Raw genomic sequence first — 17713 nt, 5'->3', positions numbered from 1 at the left:
CTTGAAATACATGACTTAAGCTGGCATAAAATGATTCCAAATAAAACACGCCATTTTCCTTTTTTGAAGAGTCCCAGCTTTATTAAAAAATTCGAACACGTTCACTTTTCACAACTCAACTTTGAACTTTATATAACGCTAACATTTACACTGTTTAAAGTTGAATAACAGTATTCACCGAGTACAACGCCATCACGTGACCTTTGCAGCTTACTCGTATACCTGTATGTTAGTGACGTAAGAATTAACAGACGTAAAAGAAATCAAGAATACATTTGGGGGACTTTTTGACAAACGAGCTGATTTATTTCGACTTGAGCAACTCTAACACACCATCCTATTGTGTCCGTATGTGAATTTGCAAATTTGTGTTGGATGATTGCATCGCGTCACTGCGTTGAATCACGAACCAGAAAATGTTGAACAAATTACAATTGACAAGTTGTAACCTGTAAAAGCTACCTTCTAAGTGTACCATCCATACTGTAGTGACTGTGTTATTGGACGATAAGGGGGAACGCATGTGTACGTGTGTGTGTTAACATTCAAGCAAACTGGTGGCTTTTCAAGTTTTCAACCGACTTGTCAGTATTGAGAGATTCGAACACCTGTGTCGAAGTCGTAAATGTGTCATAGATTTAAGTGTGGATAATTGTTGTCCGGTCTGAAAGGTAAGCCAACGTGTTTCACGTCACATTTCTGGTACTTCATCCTTTTCAAAGTACATCTCCTCGTCGTCTGCGGGTAGACGAATAGAATTAAGTAATAAGCCCTGGAAAGTGATAAATATTTTTTTTTAAAAATGATTTAGAAAAGTATAGGTGATGTATATAAGTACTATAAACTCTAGAATTACTAAAATGTTAGTAAGTAGATCAAAGGAAGAAAGAACTTTCAATGCTTTGGTTAACAATAGAGACATCCCGCGCAGAAGATGTGTGATGTATATACATTACATTGATAACTACTCGCACACAAAAAATACATTGATCGGCGACTGACACCGTACTTCAGAAAAATATCGTGACATACGACTTGCTTTGTTGTCATGGCGACATCAATATTGCGAGAGCGCATCAAAATGGAGAGGGTTTGTTAAATACAGATTAACTGCTCGATTTTCTACTGCGACGACTGTATTGTAATGCCACCGCTTCCGTTTATACTTCTTGGAAAGCGACAGGATCTAATTCACTTTCATTTGCGGTTCTGGTTATGTGGCATTTATGAGAAATGTCGAGTTGAGGAAACCCTGTGGTATTTTACAGATCTCAAGGTTATCACACCGATAAGGGTAAAGTCATTGGTTAGTAGGACAACTTGGACTAGAAACGACGCCGGCGTAAAAAACATCTCCGGTGAAATGTTGGGTACTTTTACTGAAGTGTATACCTTATAACTACACAGAAAGCAGAGATAGATCTGAGCTGGCCCTAGAGTGTATGCATCGTGAAAGAGTAAAGAGAGAGAGAGAGCTAGATTGAAACGTCGATATTAAACAATTATTTATTGAATGATGGCTGAGTGTCTAACAATGCGATCACAGCATTGTATAAAAATAATTTGATCTGTACTCCCACAGCGGGTAATCGTATAGATCGTGAAATCTAAACAGCCAAAAATCTGACGATTTGGTCAATAATAACGATGTCTTTTAAAGGTATATTTTCATTGCGATAGATTAGGTGTTAATGGGAAAACAGGTGTCAGATACTGTCGCGATTTTGTCAATAACGGAGAAAAATGGTCCGTATCTATGGAAACAGCATGGAAGTTATCGACTTGAAATCTTTTACACCGTTCGCGTTAACCTGAAGGCAAAGGAGTGTGTGTTACCTTGGTTATTCCGTTGCACGTCTGCAAGGATGCAAAGAACAGTGACTATGGAAGAATAACTCAAGGGGACATCTAGCTTATAACGTGTGTTGACGTTCAAACTCAACTCACAAAGCCTATTATAAATCGTCTCTGTTTTCTCGAAGCCTTGCAGTTTTAATGTGTTCTTGAGCCTCTTGTTCCGTATAGAGTTTCAATCATGCAACGTCATTTAATTCTGGAGAATTAATACCTTTTTAAAGGTGTCTTTGTTTCTTTCAAAGCCTTGCAAACAACTCGATTACTGAATTATCATTATTTTAAAGTAGAAAATTCGACCGTCATTTAATAATAAGTTTATCAATGAAATTCAATCAAGTGTCTGTTTGCTCAAAATAATGACGTCACCGAACCCTTATTATGTCATTATTAGTGACAGTTCATAATTCTGGCTTTCAAAGCATTCATTTGAGAGTGAACTAAATTCACAACGACAACATTTTCACATGAAACCAAAATACATGTGACCTGTGTATTAAAATCACAGACAAGTTTCTTACTTGTCTGTGGTAAAATGTAACGTATTTAAACGGCTCTGGGCCGCTAACCATAAAAACACTAATAACGAATATCAGTCCTGTGAACAAAAACGACGCTACACCAAAATTTTCAATACCGGCCACGCTATGATTGTCGAGTTTGATGACGTCACCATTACAACATGGGGATAATTTGTAGGACAACTGGCAACCACGGCTTGTTCTGGTACATTTTGTTTTGAACTAAGGAACTCAGAAAGCACAGAGTGATATTGACAATGTCAATTCAGACGTGACGGTTTTTGTTATAAACATCCATCTTCTTACAACATAGTAAACATCCAAGCAAGTCAGGGTACGTTTCCATTAACCCACGTCCAACGGCATGACGACTAGAAACGTCACAACAATGGAAGTCATAAACGAGAATACTTTAAAACCGTTTTCAATTTCAAATCCGATGATCCTGGTCTACCAGTATTATTGCAAATGTGTCGCTTTTTACTTTCCGTAAGGAAAGGTTATGTTATACTTTTGTCTGTCTGTCTGTATGTCTGTCTGTCTGTCTGTCTGTCTGTCTGTCTGTCTGTCTGTCTATGGACACGATATCTAAAAAGTTACTGTGTCAAATCTAATGGAATTTGCTACGCGCCTTTCTCATTGTAATGGCAAGAACAGATTAGGTTTTGGTAAACATCCTATAAATATTAATGTTTTATATAAGCAAGGTATTGCATGATTACCAAAAATCATTAGTCATGCAAATGACTTATATATTAAATTGAAAAGTACGACATATTGGGCTATACATACCAGACAAGTGCATTTTGTTATCACCTTGAATATATCAAATCCTACAAAATTTGAAGTGTGCATTTACCAAAAATCATTAATTTTGCAAACGAGTCATTAAAACGAAAAGCTACATCAACAAGCTTTAATTTATAGGACGAGTTAGCTTTGTTATCGTCAATGTTTGCACCAAATTATATTAAAATGTGAAGCTTGTATTCTTAAGATTGCCTAATTACCGAAAATCATCAATTATGCAAATGATGTATTACTATTCATAGGATGTTTACCAAACCAACCAGTTCTTGCTTTTTTCAAAAGGAAGGTGTGTGAAAGGTTTCATTAAAATTGATTCAGCAGTTTTTTAGATATCATGTTCACGGACAGATACACGTACATACTCGCAGTCAGTCAGACAGACAGACAGACAGACAGACAGACAGACAGACAGACAGACAGACAGACAGACAGACAGACAGACAGACAGACAGACAGACAGACAGACAGACAGACAGACAGACAGACAGACAGACAAAACATAACATAACTCTTCCGTTAGGAGTATGTATGTGTATGCGTATCTGTCCGTGAATATGATAACTAAAAAACTGCTGAACAAATTATCACGAAAAACGTAATTCTAATAAAATGCTTAATGACAGACTGGCTGCTATTATCAGTGGTCTATAAATCTTGAGCAATACACAAGACATTACCCCGAGACTTGTCATCTTCAAATACAGACTATATATACATATATCCTTCTCTGCCACCTTTATCACCGCGTCTAGATCATCATCATCAAAAGACTGACCGCACTATCATCAGCGATTGACTTGACTGATAAAATAATCGAATGGCTACCACCGCTATCATCGTCATATTAAAGTGGTCATTGTACATACAATGTAATCGTCAGTTGACTTTTAATGGTTGACTCAAAACGTTTATCATGTTACTCTGGGCATTTTATCGTTCATCAATAGCACAGGACTTGACGAGGTAAGCCAAGTCAAGTCGTGATAGTAAATGACAAACAAAATGTCAGGTTGGGTGACAAATCACGGTCTAGTGTAGGTTATGGTCTTTGATGATAGCAAGTGGATTGTCAAAGATCAGCCCATCTATGGATAATGATGATGATATACCATCGATCACAATAGTTCGCTTATAGCTACGTTGACTGTCAGTCTGCGGAGGATAGCAAACAGTCAAGAATAAGAGAAGAATAACTTGTCCTGGAAGAAGGTCACTTTATATCAGAGAGTTGTCATGGACACTTTAGATTGTCACTCAATGTCACCATACGTCCTGGAGTAAGATGGCGATCAAAACTTGGTGTAAATTTTTGCTAAGATCACATTCTAAAGAGCGAAATATATAGTTTGGCCAAATTTGGTCATAACGGAAATGAAATTGACCAAATATAACAAGAACGGAATGGGTATTGACTAAATATAGTCAGAACGAAATGGCAATTGACCAGATATAATCACAAGGAATTTACCAAATATAGTCATACCGAAATGTGCATTTACCAAATATAGTCATAACGAAATTAACTTTGACCAAATAAAGTCAATCAATCAATCAATCAGTCAGTCAGTCAGTCAGTCAGTCAGTCAGTCAGTCAGTCAGTCAGTCAGTCAGTCAGTCAGTCAGTCAGTCAGTCAGTCAGTCAGTCAGTCAGTCAGTCAGTCAGTCAGTCAGTCAGTCAGTCAGTCAGTCAGTCAGTCAGTCAGTCAGTCAGTCAGTCAGTCAGTCAGTCAGTCAGTCAGTCAGTCAGTCAGTCAGTCAGTCAGTCAGTCAGTCAGTCAGTCAGTCAGTCAGTCAGTCAGTCAGTCAGTCAGTCAGTCAGTCAGTCAGTCAGTCAGTCAGGTCAGTCAGTCAGTCAGTCAGTCAGTCAGTCAGTCAGTCAGTCAGTCAGTCAGTCAATCAAAAGAATTTGTATAGCACCAAAATCCAATACGACGTAATGTTCTATGGCGCTGAACAGGAACAATAGTAGATCACTGTAAAAAGTTAGAAAGCTCTTGCAAACAGATTTGACTTGATGTCCTTCTTGACTTTATCGACAGTTGGTGAAGATCGAACAAAATGGTCATTCGCCAAATATAGTGAAAACGAAATGTAATGGGCATGGCATTGGACCAATATAAGGACAGAGTGAAATGGGTTGAATGACCAAATATAGTCAAAACGAAATGGACTTGACCAAATAAAGTCAGAAGGAAATGCAATGAGCATGACCAAATAAGACCAGAGCGAAATGGGCTTTGACCAAATATGGTCAGACCGAAGTGGCCAGTGACCAAATATAGTCAAATGGGCTTTGGGGCAATGATCAAATAAAGTCAAAGTGTATTTGGGCATAGCTCAAAATAAACCCAAAACTACTGTAATGATTGTGCAATCAGGTCAAGCGTGTATAAATACGCATATTCCCCAACTAATATTATTTTAGATTAAAGTCACCATAATTTTGTGATGAGGAAAGAGATTATTATGAAATATTTGACTCTAGATACCAACATGCAGTTATAGTGTTTGTTTGCGATATCGACATCAAGCCATATAAATTATCTAAAATTAACAAACAAACGATACGTCTGGACAACCACCGAAATGTATAAAGATGGATTGATTTCAGTCGGAAAAATCCATCACATTTCATCACTAACTGACGAAGGGCTAATATGATGCGTCACGGTATGTCAGGGCTCTCTCAAAGGAGGCAGTGTCGGTTTCTCATTTGCATGGCCGATTATTAACGAGACCGGGGGACGAAGTATTACACGCCGTATACTCGCATGTACATTTCATTGATACTCTGTCCGGTTGCCCAAAGCTACGGAGTTACTGCAGTATTTTTTGTCTTCCCTTGATACATCGCGCAGCAGTAGACATCACGAGGGAGCCATAGTCTCGCAGAATTTATGTAATATTAGTTGGATTGAAATGACTGTGCTCCAGGCAAAGGATGTGTTCCTTTCCACAGGGTGTATGATCACAATCAACAACAAATCTGGTGAAATGAATCTGCCGAGAAAAACGTTTGAGATAGGCTCGGCAAAACATACAAATTCTGAAAGAAATAATTGAAAAGGAATCTCACAATTTATTTTAAAATGTGTATCTTAGTTGATCAGAAGCGATTTTGTACCTCGCCAACCTGGAAAGGAAGGAAGGGGGGGGGGGGGACACGTGGTATTATTTTGGGACAATAAAAATATGATACACATAAAATATGTAGGATTCTGAATTAGACATGATATCTTATTTAGTTACTATGGAAACGAAACATAGTCGTAATTTCTCGACATCAATTTTGAATTGTTAACTCCCGCGCGGATGTTGTGCGCATGTCTGTAAGTCGTCGTCGACCAATACGTAGTATGTAAAAGAAGCCAATTTGTGGGGAAACCGCCGTGAGCAGTGAATTTGCCAGCGTCTCTCTTGCGAAAATCATGCTAATATGCTTCTGAATGGAGCCGAAAGAAGCGCCGTACCGAAGGAAATTACTGATTTCGGTTTCACTCAGGGAATTGTAGAAATGTGAATGAAAAGGGAACCACTAATGAGAACACGTGAGCTGTAAGCCTGCCATGCGGTTTTTTCATCGTATCTAATTTGGCTTCAGTTACTACAATACGAACAAATCAATTCCAACTGTTGTCTGATTTCACGTCTGCCGGTAACGGCATATTATGGTGTGATTTGCGGTTTTTACCTCAACTCGCTCTCGTCAGGAGCTTTGTCAGTATTTGAAAATTGCGGTAAATGTCTACAACGGCACCGAGCCATCATTGCACGCGGCGTCTGTCGGAGTGAGGCGATCATTCGAACAAAGAGGCGTCGGGTATCAATTGATAGCTACGTGACTCAAATTCAAAATATGCCCGTGCAAAGTTGACGAGTCGGCGGTGCGTCGCTGGGGGCAGACTTCGTGCAGAAAACCATATTTGTCTAATTTGTTAAGATGTTCACGAGCAGGTATATAGAGGGAACCTTTCAGACTTACTTTTAATGTTATGTCATCGCAACTATGTCCATACGTTAATCCATAAAGTGGTTTCCAAATACTCTCTGCTGTCGTAAATTTATCTCTCCCGGTGCTCTCATTTCAGAGAGATGCTACGTAATAATATTCTGTGTAAACCGTCCATCATTTCTCGAGGTGGTTTTAATATTTATAAGTGCCCTTAATTTCACGATTTTATGGACTAAAAAAGAACACAAACAAACGAACTAAACAATAAACCAAATTGAATCAATCACAACACAGAATATTTTCTTCGTTTTTGCAACATAATTTTGTTACTGAATAGATTGTTATAGGAGAGTAAGCCTTGATTTTTTTGTTTTGCACTTAATTAATTTTGTTTACCTGTCAACGGAAATCACTGCCCTGCCCTGACAAAAGACTTCCTTAAGAAAATGCCATTTCTTTAAGATTTGTAAAAGAAAGTATTCAGCTCATGTAGGTTGGTGTCAAAATGGCCGCCGTCTACGCGTCTGTATGTCTACACTAGGCGCGCGGGGGGGGGGGGGGGCAAACACACACGTTGCTGCAAAAGAACGAAACTTACGTTCCACGTTTTCGTTCGTATTTTTAAAACACACCTGGCGCAGTGTGAGGAATTTGAAAATATCATCTCATCAAATGTTCTATAAAATCCGATCACCTACTACAAATATATTTCAATTCGGTTTAATCCGTCACTGAATATCTATGAAGGTATGCTGTTGTCTAAAAGTATCATTCGGCTATAGAACTGTTTGTTTTGTCCTTGTTTTCCACATCTGTCCGTATTTATTGGATCTAAGTCATTGCAATCATCACCTGGTCCGATTATACCAGATTAAGCGCAACGTGTTATGTGATATTGTTGCGTACAGACACAGCTTTGCAGAGAGAGTCGTTGTGTCCACACGCCAATGGGTGATTCAAAAAATGAATTGTAAAGACAGAAAACGAATCGCCTTTTTTGCCTTTGTCTGCCTGGTCCTAATTCCTAGACCCCGACCAAATAAGAGCGACAAATTGATAACGTTATCCAGGTCACTAAGTAAATAAGACAATATAATACAAGTCAATAAAAAATCACTTTCCCTTTTCACTAATTTCAATATCGGCTTTATTAGATACTACTCAGGCACAGTATTACTGCACCAGAAGAATGATGTCATATGTGTATTGTTTGTTGTGCAGATTAGGGACCGGACAGAATTTACGGCAGGGGGGGGGCCTGGGGAGAAATTATCTCTGACTTGTTTTTTTTCCTGGCCCCCCCATCCACTGTGACCAAAATTTCACAGCCCCCCCTTTCAAAAGTATAAAAATTTCATGGCCCCCCCCCAAAAAAAAGAAAAAAAGTGCACAATATCCTGCCCCCTACAATAACTAAAAAGAGTACAAATTTTTTTGTTACTGTAGCACAACTGTAATATTTCTTTTGGTACTACTATTATGTTACTATTTCAGCCCAAACAACTTAGTAGTTGTAGAGGAATTTTTTTAGAAAACAAAACAAAATAAAACATTTTGACCATACATGTAATCATACACATGTGGTATAATCTTGTTTATTTCCCAACTAGACACCATAAGTAGTCATCACTTAATACCTAGGCATTTGATGTGGTGGTTTTAACTGTCATTCACTGATACATACACAGACACAGAGTAAACACACATTCACATGCGTGATTTGTGAAAAACTGTAGTGGGGACATTTGTGGGGAGTATCTAAGGACATCACATCACCTACATAGTGTATTCAAATATCTATTTATACTCATAACACAATAACTATCTAATGTCAGACATTTGTGATGTCATGAAGTGCTAGCAAACTAAGGATTTTATGCACACTGAGGTCTGACAAATATAGCTTTCACTTTCCTACACCAAATGCATTACCAATACACATGTAAATGTAAGACATTTGTGACTTCATGAAAGTGCAAAGAAATTCAGAATGTTGTGGAATACTTAGATGTAATCAATATGCTTTCAGTTCCAAAACCATACATATTTAAACCTATAGTGTCAGGCATTTGTGACTTCATGATGGGGACAGCAAATTCAGAATTGTATTCAATACACTGTACAGTGATCAGATGAGTATATACGGCCAGAAGGCAATTACCAAAGTTAGTGCAAAGTCACTGATGAAAAAACACTTAACACCACGCAGACATCTAAATGCTTTACAATATTTAGTACAGATAGATGCATTTGATGATGCTGAGGAGGGAAATAGTTTAATTTTACTGGTTTTAGATAGAAAGAAAGACAAGTCTTGCCTCACATCTTCAGACTCTAGTGAGTCTGAGAGTGAAACTCAAGCATAGTGTCAAGGAAAGAAATAAAACACCTATCTAAATCAGGTCCTATGCTAGTATATATACATATATATATATATATATATATATATATATATATATATATATATATATATATATATATATATATATATATACATATGTATCCTTGATGGTAATTACACACTGAACCTGTTTCCACAGTACTAAAATGTATGTATGTATGTATGTATACATATGTGTGTGTGTAAGTGTGTGTGTGTGTGTGTGTGTGTGTGTGTGTGTGTGTGTGTGTGTGTGAACAACTTGGAGTATATAAGAGTAATGCAGGGTGTATCAAATTAATCTTGAGTAGTGTTTTTATGCTTCACTAAATAGGTACATACAAACGTACACACATTCGTTTTAATACATAAATGAAAGTGTAGACATTCAATATTAAAGGCGATATCAAGTGCTATCTCATGCAATGCTAAATTTTCTAACATATTAATTTTTTTCAATGACAAAATATTTCGCGGCCCCCCCTTTCAAACGATGAGAATTTTCATGGCCCCCCCTTCAAGCCTCCCATTTTTTTCATGGCCCCCCCAATTTCTCCCCAGGCCCCCCCTCTGCCGTAAATTCTGTCCGGTCCCTTATATCATATTTACTCCTCTCGTGTACAAAAATTTAGTCAACGAATTATAGCGAAAGGGTAAGTAGTTGGTGTTTTTGCATTACCCTCTGTCGGTGTTTTTCAGTACTCTATACACAGAAGTTAATACGCGGCTAAGTTGAGGTGGAATGACCGAATTTAAAACATGGGTTTGAAGCCAACAGTAGATGTCAGCAACGTCTATCTTGAAAGAGGAAAGTTTTGTATAGTTTTGTATGTATGTATGTATGTATGTATGTATGTATGTATGTATGTATGTATGTATGTATGTATGTATGTATGTATGTATGTATGTATGTATGTATGTATGTATGTATGTATGTATGTATGTATGTATGTATGTATGTATGTATGTATGTATGTATGTATGTATGTATGTATGTATGTATGTATGTATGTATGTATGTATGTATGTATGTATGTATGTATGTATGTATGTATGTATGTATGTATGTATGTATGTGTGTGTGTATGTGTGTATGTATGTATGTATGTATGTATGTATGTATGTATGTATGTATGTATGTATGTATGTGTGTGTGCATGTGTGTTTGTGTCCGTCTGTCTGTCTGTCTGTCAGTCTGTCTGTCTGTCTGTCTGTCTGTCTGTCTGTCTGTCTGTGTGTCTGTCTGTCTGTCTGTCTGTCTGTATGTATGTATGTATGTGTGTGTGTATGTATGTATGTATGTATGTATGTATGTATGTATGTATGTATGTGTGTGTGTGTGTATGTATGTATGTATGTATGTATGTATGTATGTATGTATGTATGTGTGTGTGTGTGTGCATGTGTGTTTGTGTCTGTCTGTCTGTCTGTCTGTCTGGCTGTCTGTATGTATGTATGTATGTCTGTGTGTATGTATGTATGTATGTATGTATGTATGTATGTATGTATGTATGTATGTATGTATGTATGTATGTATGTATGTATGTATATACACGAATGGATGAATGAATTGAGAGAGACAGTTAAGTTAAATTCATGACAGTGCGAAAGTAACAGGCTAGAGTTTAACTCAATTCACATTTCTTTCCACACTTTCAATTTATGACGAATGTGCAAAAAAGAAATTAAGTTTGGTGGACTAGCGTGAACACTATGGTCCCAGTTTATTTCTATTAAGGTAAATTTAATAAGAGAGCATCTTACTTTGCGTTATATTTCTTTGAAATGTATGATTACATGTCAGATAGGTTTAATCAACGGGTGTCTATATCATTGGATCTAGTCACACCAGATATAAGATGAACCCATTTGGGTTAGACTGATGAGAAATTATGACGTTTTAAAGGAAATCTGGCCTATTTACTACGATCATGTTACAATTCATTTTCACTGGTCCGTTTCAATTAAACGAACGCTTTGACGGAAGAGTCTGTTGACGACAGGCACGAATTTCACACTGCGTTTGTTAAAGTGGCCATATGGATGAGGATTGTACATTTATTTTGGATTTTGGATTTATAAAAAAAAAAAATTGTCAGTGTCTTACTTGAATCAATGTGAAACAACATTATTGCCAAGTCCATGTTCGTAACTCAATAAATTGCAAAAGATTGATAAATATATAAAATATATACCCATTTTTAAATATGCTTTTTGCAATGTACGAGTTACGATCACAGACTTTGTTTCACTTTGATTTTTCAAGTATATAGGAAGCCATGATAAAATTATTTTGTAAATTAAAAATCCACTTTAACCTCGATTTGTGAGTACACTGAGATGTATTTGTTTGTTTATTTTTGCTGTGTCTTTTATTTATGTCATCAACTGTACTGTTAAACACGATCTCGGCGTTCTATTGACCGGAATATACAATTGTTTGGCCATTCAGTGAGCATTTGTATCAGTTCAAATTTTATTAAGACAGACTACTTGAAAATGTCAGCCTGAAGCCTTTTTTTTGTTTCGCGCATGACGTGTCTTCACAAACAAATGCAACAATCAAGCATGATAACTGTGAAGCGCAATAGAAGAAGGCAACTTAGAAATCACTAGACGTGCCATACTCAATTCAAGAAAATAATGCTGATCGAGAGGAAGATAAATAGCTGCTTAAACACAGAACTATAATACAAACATTTACAACCCATAACACTAAATTAAAGCGTTTTCTGTATGTACCACACTCAATCGTTTATATCATTCATATAAAGTGTAAATGTACACTGCTTCATTTGCTAATTGACCACATTAGAAAGGCCAGGCTTGTAAATAAACTATATTTTTGCACTTCATATGAATGCTATAAACGAGTGTAGCACATAGAGAAAGTCTTTTACTTCAGTGTTACTCGTTGTATTTTGGCATCATAGCCCATTGCTATTTTAACAATGATATGAGATAAACTTATCAAAATACTAAATCACGACGTGTTACCATTCCGTGCACGAGTCTTTTGTAGAGATACTGCATCAAATTCTACTGTTCTAAGTGAAGATCGTGATGTGTTACTACTCCGTAAATGACTCTGTTGTATAGAACACTACAGCAAACACTACGTGTTGAGCGAAGATCGTGATGTGTTACTACTCCGTAAATGACTCTGTTGTATAGAACACTACAGCAAACACTACGTGCTGAGCGAAGATCGTGATGTGTTACTACTCCGTAAACGACTAATTTGCATAGAACACTACAGTAAACACTACATTCTGAAAAAAATCAATTTTTGAAACTATGCGAAATTTGAAGCTTCCTTATTTAAGATATCACCTAATTATCGAAAAATGATTATTTATGCAAATTACACATCACAAACTACCTAAAAAACTACATAAAACACGTGTGCTTTATGGTTCATTCTGTACCAAAATATAGTGAAATTGGAAGTTTGTATTCTTAAGATAAAAAACATTTACGAAAAATCATTAAGTATGCAAATTACTCATTAAAACTGATTGCTTCATCAACAAGCTTAATATAAAGTACATGCGCGCTTTGTTATGTTAACATCTTTATCAGACCATAGACCCTACACGTAGAGTCTATGATCAGACTACATCAACTCGGCTTTGTTCCTGAATAACTTCTGGTATAATTAATTCCTAATATTTCTGCATCTTGTAAACAGACGCCGGAGCATTCAGCAATTATAATGCGGGGGGGGGGGGGTTAAGTCCAGTCTACGACATAAAAGGTGACCTTCCCCCATTCCGTTGTGCTAAAAATGACCCTCTCTCAATTTTCATACTCTAAAATGCAAAGTATTGAAAAGATATATTCACTAAAGTGGTTCGTTTATTTAAAAGACACTGTGTCGGTCAATTAATGGCTGGTTTTGTCCATATGTAGGAGTGACAAGTTTAAATCTTGAACGACAGATTGATTTTGAAACTCGTTACCACCTTAGTTTGATTTGCCTTGATACCCAAATATGGCAGTGTTCATCGAAACACAAGCAAGGTCATACACTGTCAGTCACGGCAATCACCACACATTATTTCATTATTTCTTGTTAATCGTCACATTTTGCGTGCAAATTCAACCTGTTCTTGTTGATGGAGGCACTGGTTTTAGGGTCCGTACTGTTAATTCACATTCAAATTCACAACTTTTTTTTCACAGTATTGTGTGTACTACTACTACTACTACACAGTCACATACACACTACGACAAGTTTACCGTACAAGGGTCCGTACCGTTAATTCACATTCAAATTCACAACGTTTTTTTACAGTATTGCGTGTACTACTACTACACACACACTATGACAAGTTTACCTGATGACTCAATACGTACACCTCATCATGGTATACAATAAGAAGTCATTAGATATATCAAAAAAGAACCAGTTGTAGCTAATACAACTTTGTGTAAATGATTTTTTTTTGACGGACTGTCACTAACATGTGCTTACTGACTGGATCATGAGTGAACGAACGCCATTTATGAACTTTGACCTGTATGTAAATTGGAGCCAATTTGTCCAGGAGGCTTACAACATTTCCAAGTATTGTTTTTACTGAAGACTTAATTGAGGACTTTTAACCATTGCGAGCACAGCCATTATTAATCATACTTTGTTAAGCGTCGTTCTGACGCGGCATTCTGATCGTGGTATTACGCAAAATGCATTACTAAAATCACGAAGTATGACACATATATTAATTACACTGAAGGTAGACTTCAAGAAAAACAAATGAGAAATGACGGCTGTACCTTTGATTCAGAAAAATTACACCAGTAACCAGATACAAAACAAGACGCTAAGATATCGCAAATATTTTTTTTTTGAAATTTGATTAATACAATTGATTGTTGTTTTAATTTCAAATATTTGAAATATTATGTCAAAAATACATGCTTCCTTTCATGGGTTTGTATACACATATTGCTACACGTATTTTCTCAAGTCCCTTTTTCATCCGTCGACACACAATTGTCAACGTTTCTCCAGAGATACATGGTGAAGTATATTGATCGTAAAACGAGCAAATTTTCTGAATTCGATTCCTATATTTTTTCTAGTACCCGATAGATGTGGTATCGTATTACACGTACATTCAAACAAATTATTACAAAAATAAAACCCATACATGAGAAAAATGAGTGCTGGTGTCGGCTCATTTCTGACTGTGATTCTTGCCATTCGGGAAGAAACTATCACACAGAGTAAGAGAGAATGATATAATTTTAGCTCACGTATTCTTACAATCTATTAGCCTTTCGCCGACGGGTTCACAGATAGTAAGACAGACACCGAGTGAGCTATTATTGTGGATATTATCTCCATTTTATCCGTGACATTCTCACCGAACGTTAACAATAATGATAAAGGAGAGACTAAGTGCAAGGAGATGATGTAAAAACTGTCAAATAAAACTGAAATTTGAGCATTCAACAGAGTATCTCGATATACATCTCAGTACTTCAAAGAAGATAATCGTCTATGTATCCCTCTTAACATGCAGTGGATCACCGCAAATCAAGCAACAATAATCGTACCGTTACAAATACCATATGCTCTCACTCACATCTTCTGTTGACATTCTTTCTTAGACTCTTCTGCTTTTTTTTGCGTGTATAGAGAGTGATGGCTCTGAAATGATACAGAGGCATTATGTGGCTGAAGAAAAAAAAGCCGTGTTTAACCCAATAGCCTGTGGTTAACCTTAGATGTCTTAAAATCTCCGTTAGCGCAAATTTGTCGTTGAAATAGCAAGCACACAATAGCGACTTAGGCGACACCATCGAGCTAAAAATGATCTATCGAAGATGTATTCCTGAAGGCAACGACAATGATAGTCTAAAAGAGAAGAAATTACGCTGATAATCTAGTTCATAATGAGGGAGAACACAACGGGGAAATCTCAGTCAGCGAGCAAAAAATTGAAAATTTCTACCCTCAACCTTTCAGCAACATCCCCATTTAATCTCACTACCTTTGGCTACGCGAGAGTGTTGGTGACGTCTAGATGTGTAGCCTTTGGTTGCCAAGCGATTCTTAATAGCAATTTGAAATGCTGAGAGGAAAACGGAACTTAGGCTCATTTAAATCAAGACTACATTATCGTGGCGAACAATTCTTCCTTGTGAAGAGAAAAGAATTTTTCTTTAGGTATCTACAAGATTTGGTCTTATGAAATCATTGCTATTGTTTCGAATACGAGGAAAGAAGTGAGAACTCTTTACCGTAATAGTGAAGTGTCATCATTTGCTGAAGTTACACTTGCTTAGGGATGTATGTCTTAAAAGTTCTCAAATCTCTAAGCAACATTCTTAATTTTCCAGGCGGGAAGAGCTAGCCTTGGGTTTGAGACAGTATGTCGTTGGTCAGTAAGACTATACACAGTAAAAGTCGGCATCATTACTGCGACTATCACAAGATTTTATACCTGCGAATATCACAGGATTTTATATCCCTGTTGACTGATACTAACTACTGTTGTCTATGAATAATGTGACAGGATTTGAAGAAGATTTCGCGTAGTGAATAGGTGAATATCTTCCACGTCATTATGCTAATGAATTGGACACGACAAAACAAGTGCCATCATTGCATATTTTTACCACATGTACATCCATATACAGACCAAGATAATTTAGACTGAGTTACCGCCATCTTCACAAATCGCTATCAAAATTGTCCGTCTGCTTTTTAAACGGCGCAATAACCCAGGAGACAAAAAACGATATTTATGACAACCCTGGATGACTGCTCAACTAGAAAGAGACAATTGTGGGAAAGTGGGGAAAAAATGCAATTTGTAGACGAAATTACATCTGTTTGATTCTGTTCGCAAGGGGAGACATACTGTACACCAAGAGGTTAGAGTGAATTGACTAACTTCAATATCCCATAAAGAAAACATTGTATCTTTGTAAATATATTCATGAGGTTTAGAAGTTCATACGCTAAATCAGTTATTGTTGCCGAAAAGTGGGAAGATTTATTTGTATTTCTGTTTCTGATTACCAAACGTCACGCTGCATAAAACTGAAGTCGTTTGTTTTACTAATGTCGACATGTTATACATATTAAGTAGAGGACTGTCCCGTCTTACAGGGACACAATCCGGGGACTTTACGAATTGTTTTTGATTAATTTAATTAATCAGTGAAAGGTTGAAAACATCCAATATATTATCTGAAAACCATTACTAACTTTTAGAATTATCTACTCGGTCGCCATCTATAGTTAGGTAACATTGACAAGTACTCACTGGTGAGTTTTCTACTCTGTTGGTCTCTACTCTTTTGCTAGTTACTCTACACACTGTTGGAACCAATCACAAGCTCAGTCTACAAATCTAATACTGTGGTTTGTGACAGTGAAAATAGCTTACTACACGAAGTTGTGATCTTTTAGTTTTCAATAAAGTTCCTTTCCTTCCATTGGATAATGGTGAACCTCACGACCCCAATGACGTAGCACACACATACAACCAAACCAGAGTGACTATAGAGTTTCTTTAATAGGCAGCACGATGATATTTTACTACCAAACCAGAGTGACTATAGAGTTTCTATAATAGGCAGCACGATGATTTTGTTTACGTCTTACTGTTATGCTTTTTGTTACAGGTTACATAAAACAAAATAAAGACACTGACAGCGCGAAAGCAAAAGAATACATTTTATCTCAGTGTGAGCACAAATCAACATCACTGTCGGATAAACCAAGGAAGATTCAAACACAAACAGTTTTATATGTGTTCACAGTGAGATAAAATGTAACATGTCATGTGGGTGCAGCTATCAGTGCAGGCTGTATTTTGTTTGTGTAATTCGTAACAAAACTCGTTATGTGGGATGTAGAAAACACTGTGCCACCTAATTCAATCTCTATAGTCTTTCTGGTTTGGTAGTAAGAAGGCCAAGTCTCGGTAGTGTGACTGATGAAGTCCTACTTTGAATACGTCAGAGGACAACATACACATGCACAATACACGATACAACTTTAATATATTTTAAAACAATTGAATCTCATCATTGACTATATGTGAACGAAGGAATTAGGCTCTTTTTCGATTTTGTTCCTAACCCAAACTTTGACAATTATTCTGTACTATATGCGAATGCCTAGTGAGATCACAGGGAGCTCGGGTACAGTGTTACAAACACACACACAAACAA

Source organism: Glandiceps talaboti, chromosome 12, assembly GCF_964340395.1.
Source record: "Glandiceps talaboti chromosome 12, keGlaTala1.1, whole genome shotgun sequence".
In the NCBI taxonomy this organism is placed as follows: Eukaryota; Metazoa; Hemichordata; class Enteropneusta; family Spengelidae; genus Glandiceps; species Glandiceps talaboti.
This window is presented reverse-complemented; position numbering follows the sequence as displayed.